The sequence below is a fragment of the Paramormyrops kingsleyae genome, chromosome 17 (genome assembly GCF_048594095.1).
Source record: "Paramormyrops kingsleyae isolate MSU_618 chromosome 17, PKINGS_0.4, whole genome shotgun sequence".
Classification (NCBI taxonomy): Eukaryota; Metazoa; Chordata; class Actinopteri; order Osteoglossiformes; family Mormyridae; genus Paramormyrops; species Paramormyrops kingsleyae.
The window spans coordinates 10606486-10628069 of record NC_132813.1 but is presented as its reverse complement, the minus strand read 5'-3'; the positions used below and the strand labels follow the sequence as shown (position 1 = coordinate 10628069).

General features: G+C 41.5%; 1 protein-coding gene across 3 annotated transcripts in view; it reads left to right on the top strand.

Moving 5' to 3' along the window:
* slc8a2b (solute carrier family 8 member 2b) overlaps positions 1–21584 on the top strand; it is a 66368-nt gene that overhangs the window by 1362 nt on the left and 43422 nt on the right. Inside the window, exon 1 of one of the 3 annotated variants that reach the window (XM_023812225.2) lies at positions 14215–14259. The exons of the other annotated variants lie outside the window; for them this stretch is intronic. The gene's annotated coding sequence lies outside the window, so the exon portion shown is untranslated. Of the gene's footprint in view, positions 1–14214; positions 14260–21584 lie in introns of those variants that run through there. 3 annotated transcript variants of the gene reach the window in all.

Here is a 21584-nt window from a genome sequence, read left to right as displayed (position 1 = left end):
CTGCGCAAAATGGAAACGTGTATACCAGCTGTGATATGATGCACGTTTTCACGACGTAGTGATTGCGCCTTGCCTTTGTGTGGATTAGACGGGTTATGATTAAGGGGCTGCGGGAGGGGCTTCTCCGCGCGGAGCGGCAGCGAGCAGGGCTTTCCTCTTGTTTGCGGGGAATGGGTATTTTCTGCAGTTGGGATTTCCCTGCACTTCCTCCCTGCCTATCAGCTAACAGAAGCAATTCCATTTCTTTATAGCACATGGTGTTACGCTGCTGCTGCGGCTTTTGGTCTCGGCTATAGTTACTACGCTCGGTGAAGCCTATTAACTGATAAGGTGTTGATATTACCCCGCATTTCAGCCTAATGCTTTATAAATTGGCGCACGGACCCCGCCCCCGCCCCACCCCTTCACAGCCACACACATACCGTATTTGGTCTAGTTTTTCAATGTATGTATCTGTGTCATTTTTAGTTACATTTTGTAGCAACCTGTACCAGATTTTATTACCACCTTGCTCTCTGCTCGGTTGCACTGAATATTAATTCTACAGTGTACTATAAACCTACAATTATAGCCTCCCAGTGGTTATGACTTGATGTTGAGGTTATCCCCCCCCCCTTATTTAAAAACAGAACGAGTAAGCAATCAATTTTAATCAACGGAGCCTTTTAAGTTTCGTTTTAGAAATGGCTTATGCTTCAGTGTGAGTGTTTTAGACAAATTACTTTCATGCCTATTCAAGTGAATATTTTAATGAATATTTCTGGATATGAAATATGCTCAGCACGTAAAGCATGTATACGTATAATGAGCACTGATAGAATTAGTAAAGAAGTCTGCTTTTTCTTGCAAAATATATGCAAGGGATGCTGTCTCTCCAAAGCAAGCACAGAGCCCTGGCATAGCGCAGTCAGAGGGGGCTCGTCCTGCGGCTCATGCTTCCCCGCCCTAGTCGCCACGCTCCTGCGTGGGTGTGTTTTCATCGGGGCGTGTCCAGAAGCCGGCGTCGAGGGTGTTGTCCACAAGGGAGGCGTCTCTCTCTGAAAGCGCCGCTGCGGCTCGGTATTGAAAGGTTCTACCAGAACCCTATAGCTCTCTCATAAATTTCTTTTACAGTCTGGCTATAATCCCTAGTCACTGACACTCATCTTAATGAATAACGATTCCTTCATTGTGTTACTTTACCTCCTTTACTGCTTTTTTTCTCTCTCTGTCTTGTTATTTAATATGTGTATGACTGTGTTAATTTCTTCTTATAGTTACTAAGCCCTTACTAATCATTCTAATCAGGGCCACAGCCGCCCTTAAATAATGAATTAGGCACGCGTGCACAGAGATGCTGTTTTTCGAATCGAATATAAATATTGAGGTGGATTTGGATGCATGGATGTAAATTAGGAATGCACTGGTTCGTAGGCTGAGAGGGGACAGACACTGCCAAACAGGAAACGGTGGGGGATTGTGTACCCACTGCATGCCCATTCCAGTGGGCCGGACTCCAGGATTGACGGTACCCAGTTGTCCCACTTTTGGCCAATTCATCTGTCGTCATGGTGGGAAACTCCATCTGACATTACTATAATAATGCTGTAGATATTACTGTCTCACGTATACCACAGTCTCTTCTCTGTATTACTGTATTTGCTAGAAGCCATCATTCATCTCTTGATTAGAATGTCACACACATAAGGCTTGGGTTTTGCAAACTAAATCTAGGTATTTACTAATGAAATTCGAACAGGGTATTAGACAGATGATCCTGCGCTGAGAGGTGCTTGCCCATTGGCTGGCGTTATTCCATGATGATTTCTGATAGTGTGGCGTAAAATAATGTGGCACAGATAAGGCCTTACTCAGTAATCTTGCATTAGGGATTTAGCAGCGCCTGTTGTGATAGGGCAGTAAGGCAGTGGTATGGAGTGAGTGTTATGTGTCAGCAGGATCCTGGCTGTGGGTCGTTCCCGCTCCATCTGAAACAGCGGTACGCCTTCTTTACCCAGTGGTTATCGCTTCCCGTGGCGCCTGGTGCCCTCCATGCTGCCACCCTGTCCTCGCCTGGCACTCTGTTTCGATGCCCATGGCTCAGTGTGAGTCTCTTTGGCTCCATGTGCCCATGCTGTCTAGCTACATCGCAGCGGTCCATCATGCCTTAGGAAACTGAGCTGTCCACCCCGTTGTCCTCCGCTGTACGTCTCGAATGCTCCTCAGCTGATGGAAGTTGTAACATTAATTATGAGTGTTGTGCTTGAAAGTAATATTTAATCGTAGTCATTGAACTTTCAATGCAAATGCAAAATTGAACGAAGAATGATACAGAGTGGTTTTCCCCACAATTTTGAGAAGAATTTTGTAGATGGATGGATGGATGATGCACATTAAGTTACCATCGAATAGCATGTACCTGTAGTGGTTCAATCACGTATGTAAAAAAGGTCTTGAGGATTCGCACACATCCTATAATTGTAGTTACAAATCTACAACCGCTTTCAGCCGGTGTGGTTAGTCAGTTAAAACCACAAGTCTGGCTGTGAGTGTCCTGTAATGGTATGGAAGGTAATGCTCTCTGTGGTGAAGGTCATCATCCATTTCGATTGCAGCAGGGTTAAATGTTAATTGCTGAAGGTCCAGTGCTTTTTCCAGGTGCAGTGCTCTTTTATTTCGCTGCTGGGTCAGGTTTACTGTCATATTTTTTTTCTCTGTTCGTGTGCCTGTGTGTGTGTGTGTGTGTGTGTGTGTGCGCACGCCTGTGTGTTTGTGTGTGTGTGTGTGTGTGTGTGTGTGTGCGCGCACGCCTGTGTTGTGTGTGTGTGTGTGTGTGTGTGCGCCTGTGTGTGTGTGTGTGTGCGCCTGTGTGTGTGTGTGTGTTCTGTTTGCCATCCAGCTCATAGGTGTGTCAGTGTCTGTACTTGCTGCCTCTGCACTTTGCTTCTCTGTCTTGGCCAGGCTAACAGCAGTTAGCATTGCTAAGGTAAACGAAGGGTCAGATTGTAATTTGCCAGCTTGCCTTTCTTGGCCCATTGCTGGTCCGCTGTCACTGCTCATCAAGCGCGGCCTGCATTATGGTTTGAGATGCGTGTATCTCGCGCCCCACAGTGTCTTGAATACTGGATCCGTTCGCTCAACAATGGAGCCGATTAGGGGTTTGGATTGTCCAGCGGACACCTTGAAACAATAACCTAATCCAATGGTTGCTTTGTAGTGTTGAGTTTCATATGATACAACATGGCTGCTAGAGGACAGGGCGCTGGGGAGAGAGGATGTAATATAGAGCTCTGCCCGCTGCCCAGATGCCTGTCATGATTATAAATGATGCAGAATAGGGTGTCAGGTCCAGGTGGCTGGAATGGAATGGGACTTGCAGCTGAATGTCATACTGTGCACGCATTTTTTCGGGACTCACAGACAACATTCATCTTAAAAGCCCACATGTTCCATTTCAAACCAGACGTACTCGTGTTGGGAAGCTGGTGGCTGGGCTGCTTCCAGCCTTCGGAAAATTCGGCACTTTAATCCCGATGCTCTGCAGATTTTAGATTCCGCCCGGACCGTGCGCCCACGTGTCTGTTGCCTGGAGGAAAAACGCAAAAAGTACAGGTTCCCATTCAGAGCTACAAGTCGAAACTGGAAAAAAAAATGGCGGAAAAAAAAAAAAAATCCGACACGCTCTCACTGGGTGCTGCGAGTCTTCTCCATTTAAATAGCCTAATTCTGTGGCTAACATTAGCGACAGAAGAGTGACAGCCTCACTGTGTGTTCTTTTTCATCAGCGGCTTTTGTGCATTTTCTGCTTTGTCATTAAATATTGCATAACGGTGCCCAGCTTCTGGCCATTGAGGTCGAGAAATGAGAGTGCATCTCCTTCTAGGATGACAAGGGCCAGTGACAGTGAGGGAGAGAATCGGGGTAATGGAAAACCCACAGGACAGCTTTATATGTCATTCCTGTCTTGCACTCGCTCATCATGCCGTTGAGGAGATGAGTTCGTTTCAGGAGAAAAATGGGCGGGACACGTATCCACATGGAGTCATTCTCTTCAAGGAATCAGAACAGCAAATTTCTCCAACTACCAGTAGGTGTTTTGTTGGAAAGGGCCTTATGTGGCTAAATTATATATGAATCACACATATTACTGCCTCTTCCTCCAAGTAATATTCACTTTTCATCTTAATGGTCTGGCTGCTTCCTGTTTCCCCTGTAGCTCTTAATTGCATAATCAAATCAACTATAGATTTTTTCCAGTTATTTTTATTCACTCTTAAAAAGCTGGAAATATAAAGTGGATGCAATGAGAAGTGCGGGTATTAAATTCCCTGATTTTAGTCTATAAATCCTGCCTGAGAAGCTACTGTCCAATCCAGGACAAGCATTCCTGTTTTATTTGCATAAAACGCCGTGTTAGGAATTGAAGGTCGTGGAAGGCAGCCCCCCTGCTTTAGTGTAGTTAGCAGAGTAAGTCATTATATGGGTGGGAATTTTGACTTAGTGCTTCCCAGAAATTATGTAACATATGCTTTTTCTGATTGGATAACATGTAAATACTTAATGCTAGCTTAGAATTTGTTGGATATACACATTTTGATAAAGAAAATGCATAAAATAACCCTTCATCTCCAGTCCAGATATTACTATGGCATGGACTTTATTTCCTTTTTTTTTTTACATAATCAGATTAATAAATGGCAAATATCGCCATGATTTAAGTATGTATTTGATCTTTTAAATATCCTTTTAAATTAAAAATTTTCCTTGGAAATTATACAGCAGTTCTTCCCAAAAACTCATTAAATAAAATATAAAATTCCACAAGGACTTAGTTAATGCAGAAACTAAACTTAAAAAGCTGCATTATATTAAACACTAATACATTATTATATTTTGGTATGTTTTAGGATGCATTTTAATACCAAATGAAAATGAAGTCTTCATATAAAGAGCCCCTTATGATGATTATGATTACAATGACGACAATGATGACAATGCTAATGAGGATGATAATGACTGACGACATGATGACGATGCTAATGATGATGATTATGAGTGACAACAATGATGACGATGCTATTGATGAAGATGATGACTGACGACACTGATGATGACCATGCTAATGATGACTGACGATGATGACGATGATGACTGACGATGATGACGATGATGACTGACGACACTGAAGCCGATGATGCTAATGATGAAAATGATGACTGACGACTGATGACGATGATGATAATGATGACGATGATGACTAACGACACTGATGCCGAAGATGATAATAATGACGATGATGACTAACAACAATGATGCTGATGATGATGGTAATGATGACAATGATGACTGATGACCCTGATGACGATGATGATAATGATGACAATGCTAATGATGACAAAGATGACTGACGACGATGATGATGATGACTGACGACACTGATGCTGATGATGATGAAGATGCTAATGATAACAATGATGACTGATGACCCTGATGATGATAATGATGACTGACAACACTGATGCCGATGATGATGATGATGATGATGATGAAGATAATGATCTGTATGTAACATTTTGGTTTGGAAAATCACTTTCAAACTTACTGTAGAAATATATAATTATGATATTTCTGCAAAATTAGGTGGTGTACTCCATATGCTTCTAGCAAATAGAAATATACACTTATTTATAGTGTCTACATTATACCTTGGTATGTCCACGATTTTGCTTCAGCTGGTATATCCATTTGTATCCACAGAGCATTGTGTCTGATTATGTGTGAATTATTGAGACATAGAAATATAGATATCATTATATAGATAGAAGTACTACAGGTCAATTAGGTTACAAAATCAAAAGGTAGAAAAGTCAATGTAATGATTTTCCTTGCTGTGCTTCAATAACTATACTGGCCAGCCAGCCATCCTTCTTCTGTGCTTGCTGATTCAGTACACGGTTAGGGGTGTTCCCGGAAAGCATAACATGCTACAAAGAGAATACCATGGTTGGCAAGGCATGTCCTCATCAATGCTGCAGTAATTCATCTGTTTAAATTGATTCATTTGAATAGTTTATGTTATTTATTGATGTTGGAGAGGCGTTTCATGTAAAAGGCTATTTGGACGGGTACAGTCAAATAATAACAAGGTGAAGCACAAGTTTGAATCATGGTAACTGTGTAGCTGGCGTATAACAGGGGGTGATATTAAAAAGGAAGCGTTTCTGACCATGTGACTCGCATATCATGCATTACGTGGTACAACCAGTTTTATGTGCATTTTGGAAATTTCATAGAAAGTCACATAGCAAAATGAATATATAAATAATTTGCATAATATATGACTGCAGGGGGGACATGAAAACATATTTCTATTGAAACATTCACCCATTATCCATGGCTAATTATCACAGGGTCAGTCTGGAGGCTGGCCCTGGAACCAAAGGGCACAGTACTGGGTACCAGTCACACTCACTCAGGTCAATTTAGAGTAACCAGTTCATTTATATTCTGCCGTCTTATTTAGAGGAATCCCATCTAAATGATGGAAAAACATGGAAGCTTTACGTGCACAGAGGGAAGGGCATCAAACCCACAGCTCTGGTAGAGTGAAGTGATTTTGATTTAGCTTGTAACCAGTGTGCCTGTCAGAATCGACCTGTGTCATTTTAAACCTGAATTTCAAAGCTGAATGTGGCCTTCAAAAAGTTTAATGACTAAATTTATATTTACCAAAATGGTAACACTTTACTTAAGGCCATGTTTTAGTAATTTATAAACACTTTCACAATGCATTATAATCCATTCATAAAGCATTTTAAACGTGGCTATAAAAATAAAAAAAAAGGCATAACACATTATAGCCATGTTTATTATGCATTATGAATGCCTTATGAAGCTCTCATCTATAATGCACTATAGATACTTTTATAATGCAGTACAAAACATCCTTAATGCATTATGAAGGTCTCTATATAGGTTTTTAAAATACAGCTTATTGAGAGAGCTAATTAATTGCTAATAAAATTTCAAAATGTATGAATAGATTCTTACAAGAAACCGTATATGGGCACATATAATACATACAGGGCTCACAGAAATTCTTGGGAGGCTTGTTTAATTACAGGCTGCAGATTTATTGGCTTTGTAACAAGAAGTCCATTGCCAAGCAATGTTTAACGTATCTCCACGTTTTTTCCACATAGACGTTTTCTTTTTATCACAACTTTTTTGATTGACTCATTCGGATCTGTTGTTGCCATTTTGCTATTAATTGCAATTGCTTCCCAAAGATGTTGCTAATTAAAAAACACCCAAATGAGACTGCTTGTCAGTGAACTTTTAAACTCAGAACAGCTCTTTTAGAACAATAATTTGGGTTTCAATTTGAAACTTGAAATGAATGTTTTACTTAAAGCTGCTTGTTTTTTTGCAAACAGATGAATAAAGTTATGATTTTTGTTATAAAAGCAAGCGTGCCAGGACTTTCTGTGATGAGTTTATGTATTAGGTTTATGTATTAGGTCAGAATGAAATGAACAAAAACAATGAGAAATACTGAACTAAACTGTGTACTACATTTGCTCGATTGCAAAGGGCTGCGATAGGTCAACAGCGTGATTACCATAGACATACAAGAGGAAGACCTTCCATAAAGACCTTCACTCATGCACATAATAAACACTACCTTCTATCATTTGTTTTCCTACAAAACCTTCCTAAGACTGATTTTTAAAAAGTTTAAAGGGATCAGGCTGGTTATGTTACCTGAATTTTTAATCCACTTTTGAATCTGATGACATATTGTAAAAACACATTGCTATATAAACTCTACATGACCAGTTTAAAGTACTTTTGAATGACCAGAATAAATATGTAGATTAATTTTAAAATTTGGCACAGACTATGCATAACATTAATCAAAATATGAAGTGAATCTTACAGCAGACCCATCTGTCCGCAAGCACTGTTCCAGGCTAGCCTACTTATTGGGAGTGGTTAGAGAAGCTGCTTCTCTTTTCCATTGACTGCTCTCATCCATATGTTAGCATCATACAGTATCTGCTGCCAATGCTGCTGTAGACAGCTGCTGGCTAATAACTACAATATCACCAGTTTTATAGCATTAACAATGACAACAAAACGAACAAACAAACAAAATGTATTATTCAAAAGTGATTTATTGCTGTGGGCGGCATGGTGGTGCAGTGGTTGCCTCACACCTCTGGGGCCAGGGTTCGAGTCTCCACCTGGGTTACGTGTGTGGAGTTTGCATGTTCTCCTCATGTCGTCGTGGGGTTTCCTCTGGGTACTCTGGTTTCCGCCCCACAGTCCAAAGGCATGCTGAGGCTAATTGGAGTTACTAAATTGCCCATAGGTGTGCATGTGTGAGTGAATGGTGTGTGAATGTGCCCTGTGATGGGCTGCCCCCCCCCGTCCTGGGTTGTTCCCTGCCCCGTGCCTGTAGCTTCCGTGATAGGCTCCGGACCCCCCCACGACCCAGTCAGATAAGCGGTTTGGAAAATGGATGGATGGATTTGTTGCTGAATCTATTCTAGAAAAAAAATAAGAAAATGTATGTTTGTTATTTGACCTTTTTTTCTGTCATTGACGTGAATTAATATTATGACTCTTGCACAGTCCTTTTGGTTTGTTCTGTTCCAGTAAGTCATTGCGAACTGTTTGCATCTGAGTGGTTCAGCTATTTTTTTTTTGTCTAGTCACTTTTGCTGACTTTTGCTAAGGCTGTCAGTTAATTAATCCTGAATTATCTAAGTAGAGCCACCCATAATCTCTTAAAAGCTCTTGGAATTTGTTAAAAAGGCTGAACTGCGAGTGGTTGCCAAGGACTCGTCCCACAGATTATTTTGCTGTTACCCTAATATATAAATTGCCTTATAGTAAGAGCAGAGTGTTCCTGATGTCCATCTTCTGTTTCTGCAAGAGATTCATAATACTTAGAAGTGACTGCAACCAGCAGTTGCAATAATAAAATGTAAATTAAATTTAATCATTTGACCATCAATATATTACATAAAGTCATAATGAATGAACATTTTAATATGCAATGAGAATATTAATGAATTAATATAAAGCAGTTTGAAGACCTCCTCAATGAGCATTATCCTGCATTATTAAGTACTTGCAGATGATAATTATAGATAATTCTGCAGACCTAGATTATGTGTGTCCTGCTGCTGCCAGCAAGAGACAGTTGGCAGCGGAGGGGAGGGAACGTTTGGACGGGTGAAGCACCTTGCTGTGTGAGGGAGGATTTATCAGCTTTAAAGGGATGACATCATCTGTAAACAGTTAAAATGAACTACTGGAGTCCCAGACAATATAGAATAGGCTGCTCGGTAATTCTGTTAACAGGCACGGGATTTCCCTGTTCCAGAAAAAAACGCATGCGTTTTCTGCCAGGTCTAGGTGTTTCGCGTTTTCATATCCTGTGTACTGATAAAATAAAAAGTATTTGTAAATTGGCGGTAACTCTCATAAGTTGTGTTTTATTGTGCCAGCCATGTGTCCCTATATATCTCCTGATTTTATTCTACCTCTCCCAGCCCCTGGTACACCCCTCCCCACTGTCTGCTGCCACTAGAGCCCGTCTTTGTTCCTTTGTATTACCTTACACAGACAGATGGGTTCACAGACAGCCGCTGTATGGCTTACTTACTAAAGACATCACCACTATATCAAGTTTTGTGGGCTAAGTTGCATTGAGGGCAAACGCGAACAAGGACAAGAGCGTAAACACACACCGTCATGTATGAAAGGCAAATGCTGCCGAATTCAGGTCTTAATCTGACGGAATTTCAAGTAGTTTATTTAGAGGTTTAGTATCATCTCATAATGGCAGTAACAACAAAATGAAGTATGAAATTGGGTATTTACATTTGTACACGGTACATGTGTCCGTCGTATTCCCCACATGGGACACCGTTTGTGGGTCAGGGCACAGCGTGAGCCGTCATGCAGCATTCCCGGAGCGGCTGGGCTTAAGGGTTTTGTGGTCCAATGGTAACATGATTACTGTACTTGCTACTCACTTCAAACCCTCAACCTTCTGGGCACAAGCATAGCTCTTTGCCCTGCTGGGCTATGAAGGCATGAACCCCAGCAAACATATACTCAAACGTGATTGGACATTTTTCTGCCGACTTCATATCCGACTTCAATTCCTGTGCATATCCGCTTTCTTCATTCATCCTTATCTCACACTCATCATTCTATCATAATTATTTGTCTCACTGTATAACAGTTGGAATAAACAAGACTTACCATTTCACCTAATGCACTGGTTTTGGAATGAATATATTCATTATATAATTTTTACCGTATTTTCCTTAATAGTAGATTTAATCGTTTAATAATCTTAACAATAATTGGAGTAGTAGATGTATCTCCCAAGAATGTAACAGAATAATACAAGATATAGAAGGATACAATTAAGCTGCTGTTTTACACATCCGAGTAATACAGCTTTTACTTTTATATACATTTAATCCCAGGACCATTTTTTGCCAGTAAAGTATTCATAAAGCTGTTAAATTAAATGGAAGTGTCACATAATGATCTTGTAGGTTCTTAGATAGTCACATGCTCTAGTCTAGCTCTATGAAACTTGTCACACATCTCAGAGCTGTACCTTATTGATTACCGGAATTGATTTTGGGTCGGAAGAAATATTTTTAAACTACTGATTAATCTATCTGTCGATTAATTTATCTATCGCTGAGGACAGAGAAGAGCACGACAAGTCAATGTAATTAAACGGTCGAAGTATCTGGGCAGAAATGTCTAATCTACAAAAGGGAGAGCCAGCTTCAAGGTCAAGCATTTCACTATTAATTTGTAAGCCGCTTAAAGCCGCTGCCGCAATATCTCTTGAAGCAGTAAAGTAATTGTGTCTAGGAGATATAATTAAATGCAATGGCTACATTCCGGAACGCGTCGGCGACGTTGCCGACAGGTGCCGGTGCTTTGGCGAATTCCGGGGAGCCCAGCTCCCAGAGAACGAACACGAAGGCTTGTGCTCCCGTTTCGAACCGACCGTCAAAGAAGCACTGAGAGAACATATGCTGGAAGCAGATGGACGTGGAACGGCGGCTTCCTGGGCATGCCCTCACCATGTTGTGACCCGTTGGCATCGAGGGCAGGAGATTTCTAATGAGTTTGTGACTCACAAACCTACTGTCCTCCCTGTTGGACTTTCAGCTGTGTCCTTTTATATCAGATTTATTTTGTTATGGTTCTGCACGCAGGGAATGCCTGTTTTATTTGACTTTCTCATATAAAGGCTGTGTTAGTCTGTTATAATAATACTTAAAGTTGTTAAGTAATGTAGACGTTAAGAATGAATTCCATGTCATCTTGAACATCCTGCGCAAAATGGGACCTTACCTGAAATTAGTCACTTTTTTATCTCTTTTGTCGTTTTACTTGTCCTCTTCATTTTATTTTGGGTATTTCAAGATCTGTTTTGTTGATTTAATCTAGCACTGTGAGAGCCATGCCTTGGCACAGTAATTTCCCTTGGGGGTAAATACAGTTTTATCTAATATGATATAGATCTAGATCTGTCAGATATGTCCTCAAACTTTCGTTGTTATCACATATGCAAGTAAGTGGTGAAAAATGTTTTTAGAGTCTTTATTTTAAGCATCCTTGAATGACATTTCTCTGCTTGGTCCTTTTTACATGCATTGAAACTGGAGGGAAAGATTTGCATTCATGCCACATTCAATTTTCCCTGTTCCTTACCCAGCATTGATCCAATAGAAAGCAATCTCCTGAATTGATTGTCTTTTGGAGAGGAGGCTGAACAGTGTGGCACAAGGGCCTTCCTGTCCCTAACAGCCCGTCCCCCTTCAAAGCCAGACAATAGAGGTGATTTCTGGGCTGAACCATGTCAACACACAATGCTTTTCAATTAGGGGAAACCGCTGGTTAGATCGGTCTCATATGCAGTAATGTCACACTCATCATGTGTGTTCTTATGGGAGATCACTTGAGGAGTGCTTTAGTTTCTCATGCCATTTGAGTTGATCTTTTAGCCTGCAAGAAAGAACCTGACTCTGCACTAAACTAGAACTCACTCACTCACAGACTGCTCCACGTCAGCGAGATAAAGTGGAAGGAAATCAGGGCTTCATCCTGGTGACGTCGGTATGCTGCAAGTTCGCGGCTCACTCACTGCGTGCCTGCTGCTTTGTTTCACAGGAACTATAGGCAGTCTGTAATATAAAGGTTTTTGGTTTTTTTAATAAAGAGTGTTTCCCATTCACAAATTGCAATAGGTAATTATGGGAATGATTCATTCTACATGCATTTCTTATTGGCTTTTAGGTGATTTCGTCTTGCGTAGTAGAGTAACCTGGACATGCCAGTTAATAATGAAGCACGCTTGATATTTTTCACTGAGTTAGCTGACATTACTTGTTTGCAAAGTGCACATTTTCGGGTGGTTTATCAAGAAAACTGATTTGAAAAGGAAAATCTGGTTCAAGTGCCGATGGCACAGCTGCATCTATTCAAAACCCCCAATCCAGCTGAAATTTAAAAGGAAATCAGCCAAACTCTGATAAGACATAACAAATGTATACTCCAGTTTTATCTCTGTTACTACATATTACTGTATTTTTTCATCATCTTATAATCAACATTGCCTACATGGCTTCAGGTGTTTTTTTGCTGTACCAAATAGATGCAGTGTATTGAAAACATTTTGCATATGTTTCCTTCAAAAGCAAGACGCACCAGTATATGTTACATTGATGTAAATCATATCTAGTTAGAGATTAATCGAATTGTATTGAATCATATTGATATTGATCAATAGCTGATTTTTTTTGCATTGTATCCTTCACCACATATTTAGATTCATACCCAAGAGAGAGATACGCACACCTTATAAGATCTCCTTTGCCATAAATATAAATGAAACAGGTTACTAAGTGGTGTCTAAAAATTGCATTGGTGAAATTTCTGGTGTTGACACAAAAGAAAACCTTTAGAACTCAAAGAAAAGTTTGATCATACAGAGTGCTGCAAGCATAATAGTCAACGGTTTGGTTACATTTTAACTGGTCTGTCCCAACCCTGTTTTTTCCCATTTCTATTATTTGTATTATGTGATTTTGCGTAATGCATGGTTTTATGTGGACATGTCTGCCAAGTAATAGCAGAAACGCTTAGATTGTGGAACACAGCTGATTTTTTTCTCTTGGAGGTTATGGAGAGACTTCACCTGCAATGGTTTTGTACATGGGACACTTATAATATGTGCCTTGGCGTGGGCAGATTGAATGTATCTCTCTCACAGGTAGGCTGCATATTTAATGACTCGGTGAGAGGGCTCTTTACAGTGAATAAAGGCTGTGGACTTTGATGAAGGCTGGAATGCATCTTGTTTCCTTTATTGATCCATTGAAAGCAATCTCCTGAATTTGGATTCAGTCAGATCAAATGGGTACCATTTCACGCTCATTTGCATTTAGATGCAGCTGCCCAGTTGAACCAAGTATGGGGCCATAGCAGAGCATTCAATAAAAGCAAAACACAATGCATAAAATCATTCATTTTTTGAGCAAAATCCATCACGTTAAATTTTATCGGGTTTGTCAGTTTATACGTTTTCTTTGCTTATTCTGCTCTGGTTTGTCTCTGGAATTAGTCAAATTTTTACTGTGTTGGACAGAATAGCAACAAGGTTATGGGAGGTAACATGTGCTCTGTGCTGCTGAAGAGGGATGGGTGAAAGACAAAGCTGTATGAACACACAGCCACACAGAGAGCTCATACTTCCTGTCTCCTTCATCATACATGGGTCATTCACCATTTGGAGTGGGCAAGCATTGGAGTGGGCAAGCAAGTTTGCAGGTCTTAAAAGCAGAGTCAGCATGTACATTCACACATCTGACATATGATTAAATCTCCCTCTTGATTTGTTAGATTTTTCTATTTTTGTCATGTTTCATAGTTGCTTTACACCTGCATAACAGCTTGTCACACAACCAAATTTCAATATTTGAGAAACCATTTGTTGTGTAAACCAATATTTTTAAAGGTGTGACATAAAATTCAGTAAAAGGATTCCATTTTACTATACACATAATCAACATTGTACAATATTGAAAAATATGTCATTTATTTAAAAAATGCGTCTAACAGATTTTAGGTGACTGTTGTTTTTAGAACACACATTATATTTGAACATAGTAGTTCTTGTTCTGTTAAACTGCTTCCTTCGGTCAAGGAGTCATCTCGAGGAATGAGAAGGTGAGTCTATTCTTTCTCAAATTTATTGATAATTATGTGTCTTGAGAGCACATAACGTCCACACATCACTGGTGTTTATGCCCTGAGAGTGCTGGGCAATTTAATTTTTGTCAAAATAATCTAATACATCTTTTATATTATTGATTTTAAGTAGTTGCACAAGGTCATCTTACCCCCATTGGGCAACCATTTAAGAAAGAAATCTTCTGTTTTAATTAGAGTGTCACTGGTGTTACAGTCAATAATGTTAGACCATGTCTGTCACACTAGTGACTAATGTGAATCTCATGAATGGTCAAAACAAAAAAAAAGAACTAATCAAAATGGATGGTTTTTGTTAATATTTTTTCTGTTAATTTTGCTGTTTTGCAAAAAAAAAAAAAAGAAAATACATTGGTCTGTCACAGGTGTTTTGTGGTGTCACTGACATCCGGTGACAGTTCAGGTGTGACATGGTTTTTGTTCATTTAGATGAAATTAAGGCGGTTTTTGCTATTAGGGTGGTTTACTTTTGGGATTAAGGAAAAATTTACATACACTCCCACTCCAAATGGAGAATGACCCACATATGCGCACACACGTCTCAGACTGTTCCTGTGAAACAAAGCAGCAGGCACGCAGTGAGTGAGCCGCGAACTTGCAGCATACCGACGTCACCAGGATGAAGCCCTGATTTCCTTCCACTTTATCTCGCTGACGTGGAGCAGTCTGTAACCTCTCAGACAAACGACACAGTGTGCTTTTGAAGGAACTCCACGTGCTTGCAGGTCGCATGCAGTTTTGCTCCGCTCTCTCCGTCCATTAACATTCTGCCTTAATATTAACACAGAAAAAAATAAAAATGGGAATCACTTAATTTCCCCTAAATATTTCACAGCAAGCCTAGAGTTGGAAGCAGTTGACATGACAACAGAGTGCATGTCCTGAGCACTGACTTGGCATTGAGTAGCTGTTTGTGCAACTGCAGCAAAGAGACGGAGGTTTGCTAAATGCATTAGCACTGGTTTTCAGCTCACTGCTGCCAGCTAACTGGCAGGAAACCTACATTTGTGTCTTGCCGACTGGGAAGCACAGACGCCTGATATTTTGCATATCTAATACTGACATGGGTTGCAGAGCTATGTCAGCCCTGTGTGCACACTTAGTACTGTGATAAATATATTTATTAGCCCTGTGTGCATTCTAAGTACTGAGGTAAATGTATTTGTTAATGCTGTGTGCATACTTAGTACTAAGGTAAATGTACTTGCCCTGGTTGCATACTTAGTACTGTGGTAAATGTATTTGTTTGCCCTGTGTGCATACTAAGTACTGAGGTAAATGCATTTGCTAGCTCTGCATGCATATTTATTACTGAAGTAAATGTAGTTTTTAGCCTTATGTTCATACTTACAGTAGTACTTTCAAATGTATTTGTCTATATGTGTATTTTTGAGTCACCTTTTTAAATAATTTTTAAAATAAAATGTTTGTAATTCTGCACTTTGATGCCATTTTGCACATTTAATATTTTGCAATCAAAAGTTGCTGAACGAACAGTTTATTACCACAGAATTACACACAAACACACAGGCCGCCCCCAGGACATTTTCCACAAATCGAAACATATAGTCCCCTAAGATCACAAAAGGTCTAGCTTCACACATAAAATAACCATGCCTAGAAATATAAATGCAAATGCTACATTATTTGGTCCTTCCGCAGTATAGGACAAGAAGCACCATCAACACCAGGAAACCGGAGAGTAACTTATGCAGGAAGTAGAGAACTCAAATTTGAGCATAAGGCAGGTGAGAAGTATAGTAATAAAAAAAAATAGATCAATTCAGCATGTAATTAGGCTCAATTGGGGCAGAGCGACCGAATAACTGTGTGTGTGTGTGTGAGAGAGAGAGAGAGAGAGAGAGAGACAGAGAGAAAGAATTCCTGGACTACATTTTGTTTGTCTGTGGTGTAACACTTTGAATCACTCTGACATTAGCATTCCTGAAGCACTTGTGGTGTTTGTGGTGATAGCGGAGACTGCGGTCTGCATTAAAGCCGACTGCTTTTAGGAGGACAGTACGCCTTTATCTCAGTATCAGCGACATGGAGATGTTCTGACAGGTTTACGCATGAGTTGGGATCCCCTTCATCTCAAATCGACAGTTTGACACAGTGGTTCCTTCAACTGTGCCGGCTAACGTGAATTACTCTGAAATTAGTGCCAGCCTGCCTCCCTTGTGTATGACTTTAATGTGGCACTTTCAGTAAGTTACACCACTGTGGAAATGCATCTTAAGTTGTTTTGCACCTGCTAAGGAATCTGTGTATATTTCCACAAGGTGAAAATTGACGCATTTGGTTTGCTGACAGATCAGGGTAAAATAAGCAGTAGCACTTTGCATGATAAGGGGTGCACACCCACACGAACACCTGCCACCTCTTCAGCTGGTGATGGATGCATCTTCCCAAGCCTCCTGAACCCACGTTCAGCCATTACTGGGACTCATATATCCCTCTCTGTCCCTCAGTGACCACCCCCCACATTTGTCAGTAAGCATACAGTGAGTGTAAATTTATTAGGTAATGGGCTGATTTGATAGGTGAGGGCAGCTTTCATCTCTAAAGGGAGAAGTGTGGGGGATGCTACGCCGGTAGCTAGAAAGCGGCTGACAGCGGCAACGATCTGTGTGTGTGTGTGTGTGTGTGTGTGTGGGTGGATTAGGTTTATATTACACTGTGGGGACCAAATGTCCCCCACAATATGACAAAAACCTGTCATTTTGACGTTGTAGGCACCATTTTTCAGGTCCCCAGAAAGATCTGCGAATGTAATAACAAAACTAAAAAGCAAAAGTCTCAGATTTAGTTTGGTTACTTGTTAGGGTTAAGGATGGGTAGGGCTTACGGTCGTTATGTTGGGATTAGAGTTTTCCCCATAGGAATGAATGGAGAGTCCCCACAAAGATATAATTACAATCCTGAGTGCGCACGCGCGTGCGTGTGTGTGTATCTGCCAATGATTCACACTCTTTCATTGGGAACTTCGTTCCTGTAGGCATGTGTCCGCAGGGATCCTCAAACTCTGTACTGCCTAAATTTACGTATCTTTAGTATGGGTCACCGTTTGCCTGGAGTGCGTGACTCTGCAAGAATGAAGAGACTCTGGTGGTGATAAATGTACCTCCTCTACATCATCCAGTCACCCTGGACACTGAGAAGATGCTTTATGCCCCACAGTTAATTTATTGCTGCGTAGATCTTCTTTTTCTTTTCCTTTTTCTGTACTGTCCTTCTGCTATTTTCCACCAGGTCTTCCTCTTTATTCCTGTCACTCTTTTTTCTTTCTTCTTTCTGCACAGCCCTTTAGATCTTTACTCCTTTCTCTCTTTTTTTCCCCTTCTTTAATCCGTCATCCTTCCCCTCTGGTAACATTAGGCTTTCCTGTGCCCTAGACGGATATGGATCTGAGGGGCGGGGATCTCCAGTGACGCAGAATAGCCATGTTCATTTAGCTAGCTTTACTTTTCCCTTTATATAGCTATCTGCACTTGGCTTCTGATTGGCTGTGTTTAATTTCCTTTCTAGTTCCATTTCTGCACTTCCTGTTTCTATGCACTCCATCTGTGCTTTCGCGTATCACCTCTCATCCCCCCGTCTTTGTCGGTTTCCTTCGGCCTCTCGGTTTTTGCCCCAAGAAAGACGGCTCGGCTCTGCTCGCTCCCCGCTGGCTTTCGAGTGGTACAGTGCACCTGTCACCTGTTCCCTCAAGCTGCCAGGAGGGTATATTAAACTTCAAAAAGGTGTTAATTCCCATTTTGCTGTCAGCACCCGCCCTGCAAGCTTATCTGCAGCAATCACTTACCTTAAGTGCACAATGAAAGACACAGGACTCTTAGTGTAATGAGAGAGACGTTGCCTGGAATAAAGGTGGAGGCAGGTGAGTGCTCTCATCACCTGTCATACTGTGAGACGCTTGGCCGATATGTGCGACCAGAAGGGTGATGTTTGTAGGTCGTAATACAGATACACAAATACTCATGTCAACCCCCATTCCCATCAGCTGGCATCTGGTAGCTTTCAGAGCATAAACCAGACAAAATAAAACACATTCTAAAGTTATAATGTTTTCAATGAGGCTGTTTCACTCTTCCATCCATCTTCTACAACTTCTCATCCATGTGTGGGATTATGGTGAACCTGGAGCATATCACAGGAAAGCAAGGACTCAATCCTGGTAGGTGGTCACCCCTGCTCAGGCTAATAATTACGTAAAGGCTAACAGTATAATGGAAGGTTGCTGGTTCAAATCCCATGAATTCCCAGAGTGATTCTGCTCTGTTGGGCCCTCGAGCAAGGCCCTTAACCTGCAATTGCGTCATCCTGGGTAAGACGTTAATCTACATACAGTACAGCCCTATAAGGAGGTCCTCCAATTTACAGGGAATAATATGGGGGTTGGTGGCAGGACTGGCACTCCAGCCACCGGAAAAACCCTCACACCAGTCCCACCACATGGCTGCACTCAGGTTCTCATCCCTGAGGTGGTTTGTCATGTGGCCGGTGCGGCAACGCACTGTAATCAGTGCATGCTCCTTACACACTGTAATCAGTGCATGCTCCTTACACACTGTAATCAGTGCATGCTCCTTACACACTGTAATCAGTGCATGCTCCTTACACACTGTAATCAGTGCATGCTCCTTACACACTGTAATCAGAGCATGCTCCTTACCTCCAGCAGTATAATATTCGTGAAATGGTTTAGTTAACAAAAGAAAGGGCTCGCTATCATGTACGAGGGGAATATAGTTAACATGACCGATTTTTATGCATATAGAATTGCGGCTCTTAATAGTGTCTATGCTCCCTGCTCTGGGCCGAAAAATGATGTCTGGACCATGACGGGTGATGAAGTTATTATCCCGGCGATGTTCACAAGCGGAGAGCATTAGCACCTAGATGAAGGAGCGCTGTGGGGAAACGGCAGTCGCACGACGGCCTCTGGCACCGGCCCAGGACTGGCCCACTGGTGCATTCGAGTGCCACGACCCGATCTGCCGGCTGCTGGGGAGAGATGGCCAGGTGGCAGCATTGCATAACGGGCAGCGCCACCCTGCCCCTCTAAAATATGCTTTTGCCTCGACCGAATCACCCTCGGTCTTCGGAATGGAATGTTTTTCTTGGAGAAAGAATAATGTCATGTACCCAATACTGTAACTGTGCTAGAATTCACACCTGAATACATATCACTAATGTTATTAATGTCTTTTATTAATGTCTTCGCACTTCACGCAAACCTGAACATAATAATTAACCTATCCCTTCTTATATCTTTTGTTAGTTGCAATGAAGTGTTTGCTGTTCGTTGCTTAAAATGACCTGTACACCCTGCTGTGGTATTATGGTAATACCATGGTATTTTGGGTTACACTGTGGTATTTTGAAATCTTGGCTGTACAATTAGCCGAGCCCCTCTGCTCAGCCAATTTTACCGCCAAGAATTCAAAATACCATAGTATACCCAAAATAACATGGTATACCGTATTACCATAATACCAAAGCAGGGTGCACAAGTCATTTTGGAGGGTGGCTTATTAAAAAAAAAACTATAATAATTAATAATTAATAATAATACTTGATACTTTATTGATCCCCATGGGGAAATTGTTTTTACGCCTCCCTCAACTTGCTCTTTGTAGAGCAAGTTGTCCGCGAAGGGCAGCCACGTCTGAGCAGTATGATGGTATGAAAAATTAGATGCCACCTAATCCTATTTGGTAATAAACGTAATATGTAATATGTTCGATGAATTTCATGGATATGGTTAATTGAACCGCTTAACAAAGTTTAGAAGTGTGCTGGTGTTTAATGGAGGTGGTCTAGAGCAGCTTTTTGGCCTGTTCCCCATGGCCCCATTGTGGTGTTCTGCTGATGTGCCCTGCAGCCTGTCAGGCTTGAGAGTTTTTCTCTCAGTTTGCACTCAATGGCACGCTTTCATGCACCGCTGACCAGATGGTTTTCCACTGTCAGCAGCCTGGCTAGCTGGCTTTCAGCAGGCTGCGCGGTTGGTCAGCTTTCAGATGGACAGACGACGCACGCTGAGGCAAGCTCAGAACTATGGATTTCAACAGGTAAACACAATGTGGGAATTCTGCGTCCTGTCAGATATACTTGCATGCATGAATCGGTGTGGCCACCAGCTACGTCTATACTCACAAAAATCACGCTATGTATAAATTACACATGTATAAGAGGTATCCTTGGCATTGTGGTAGGATTGTTTTTCAATGCCTCAGAACAGGTCAAATTACTTGTGTATATGTGTTTGAAGGTATATCGCATGGAGTAAGCTTCCGTTATTATTGAAATTCATAATCGCTTTTGGGATAGCTGTGACCATTATGTAGTATGTATTTATCTGTGTGACATTTTATATTTAGATGTGCTATGTACATCTTCCACAGCTGGAACGGAATAATGTATTTTGCACACGATCCGTGCCCACATCACCCTGTCTGCGAGCTCTTTGTTACGGGGCAGCAGCATGGTGTACACAGACATGCCCTGAGCTTTGCTTTGTGTGTGCTGGCGCGTGGCCCATTTACAGGCTAGCCTACTGTGGCTGCCCCACGGGTGGCTTCCTGCTAATGTCGGTACTCCCTAGGGGGGTAAGACCGGAGTACGGCGTCTGAAACCTCGAGACAGTAACGGGCCTTTAACCATGTGGGTCCTACTACAAAGGCTCAGCCCTTTGTGCCAGTTGTGTTCCAACTGTTTATTAATCGGAACTGGCTGAGCGTGGAATGCAGCATTTGCCTTTGTAGCTATCTATACCACCATCCTGTGAAGGACCAGTTTTTTTTTTTTGTCTGTAGAGAATGGCTGCCGGGGACAACCAAGAAGTATGATCCGCCGGATCCGGGGAGAGAAAAGACTGTTCTTACCCTCTCGAGAGGGGAAACGACAGCCGTCGCATTCGCGCTGACGTTAAAGTGAGCAGCTGACAGCAGCTGCTGCGTTGTAAAAGGCTGACGGGGCCACGACAGCCCACAGATATGTCGGAGTTGACTGCCAATCACATGGCTCGACCCTGTACGAACTTTAGCGGTAAGACACAATTCATATGATTTGGATCGGGCATTTATGCTGATTCAAAGACAATTCCTTGGAAGAAACCCTCCTTAAAAATATCAGTTTGAAAGGGTTGCCTAACTCCTTCCTGCAATTAAAACAAACGTAACTTGCTCTGGTACCAAAGTGCCACAGGGTCTCTGTTATTCCCCATGTTGCCTTGCGGGTTATAAATTTCTGCAGCAATCGTTGAATATGATTACAGGCTA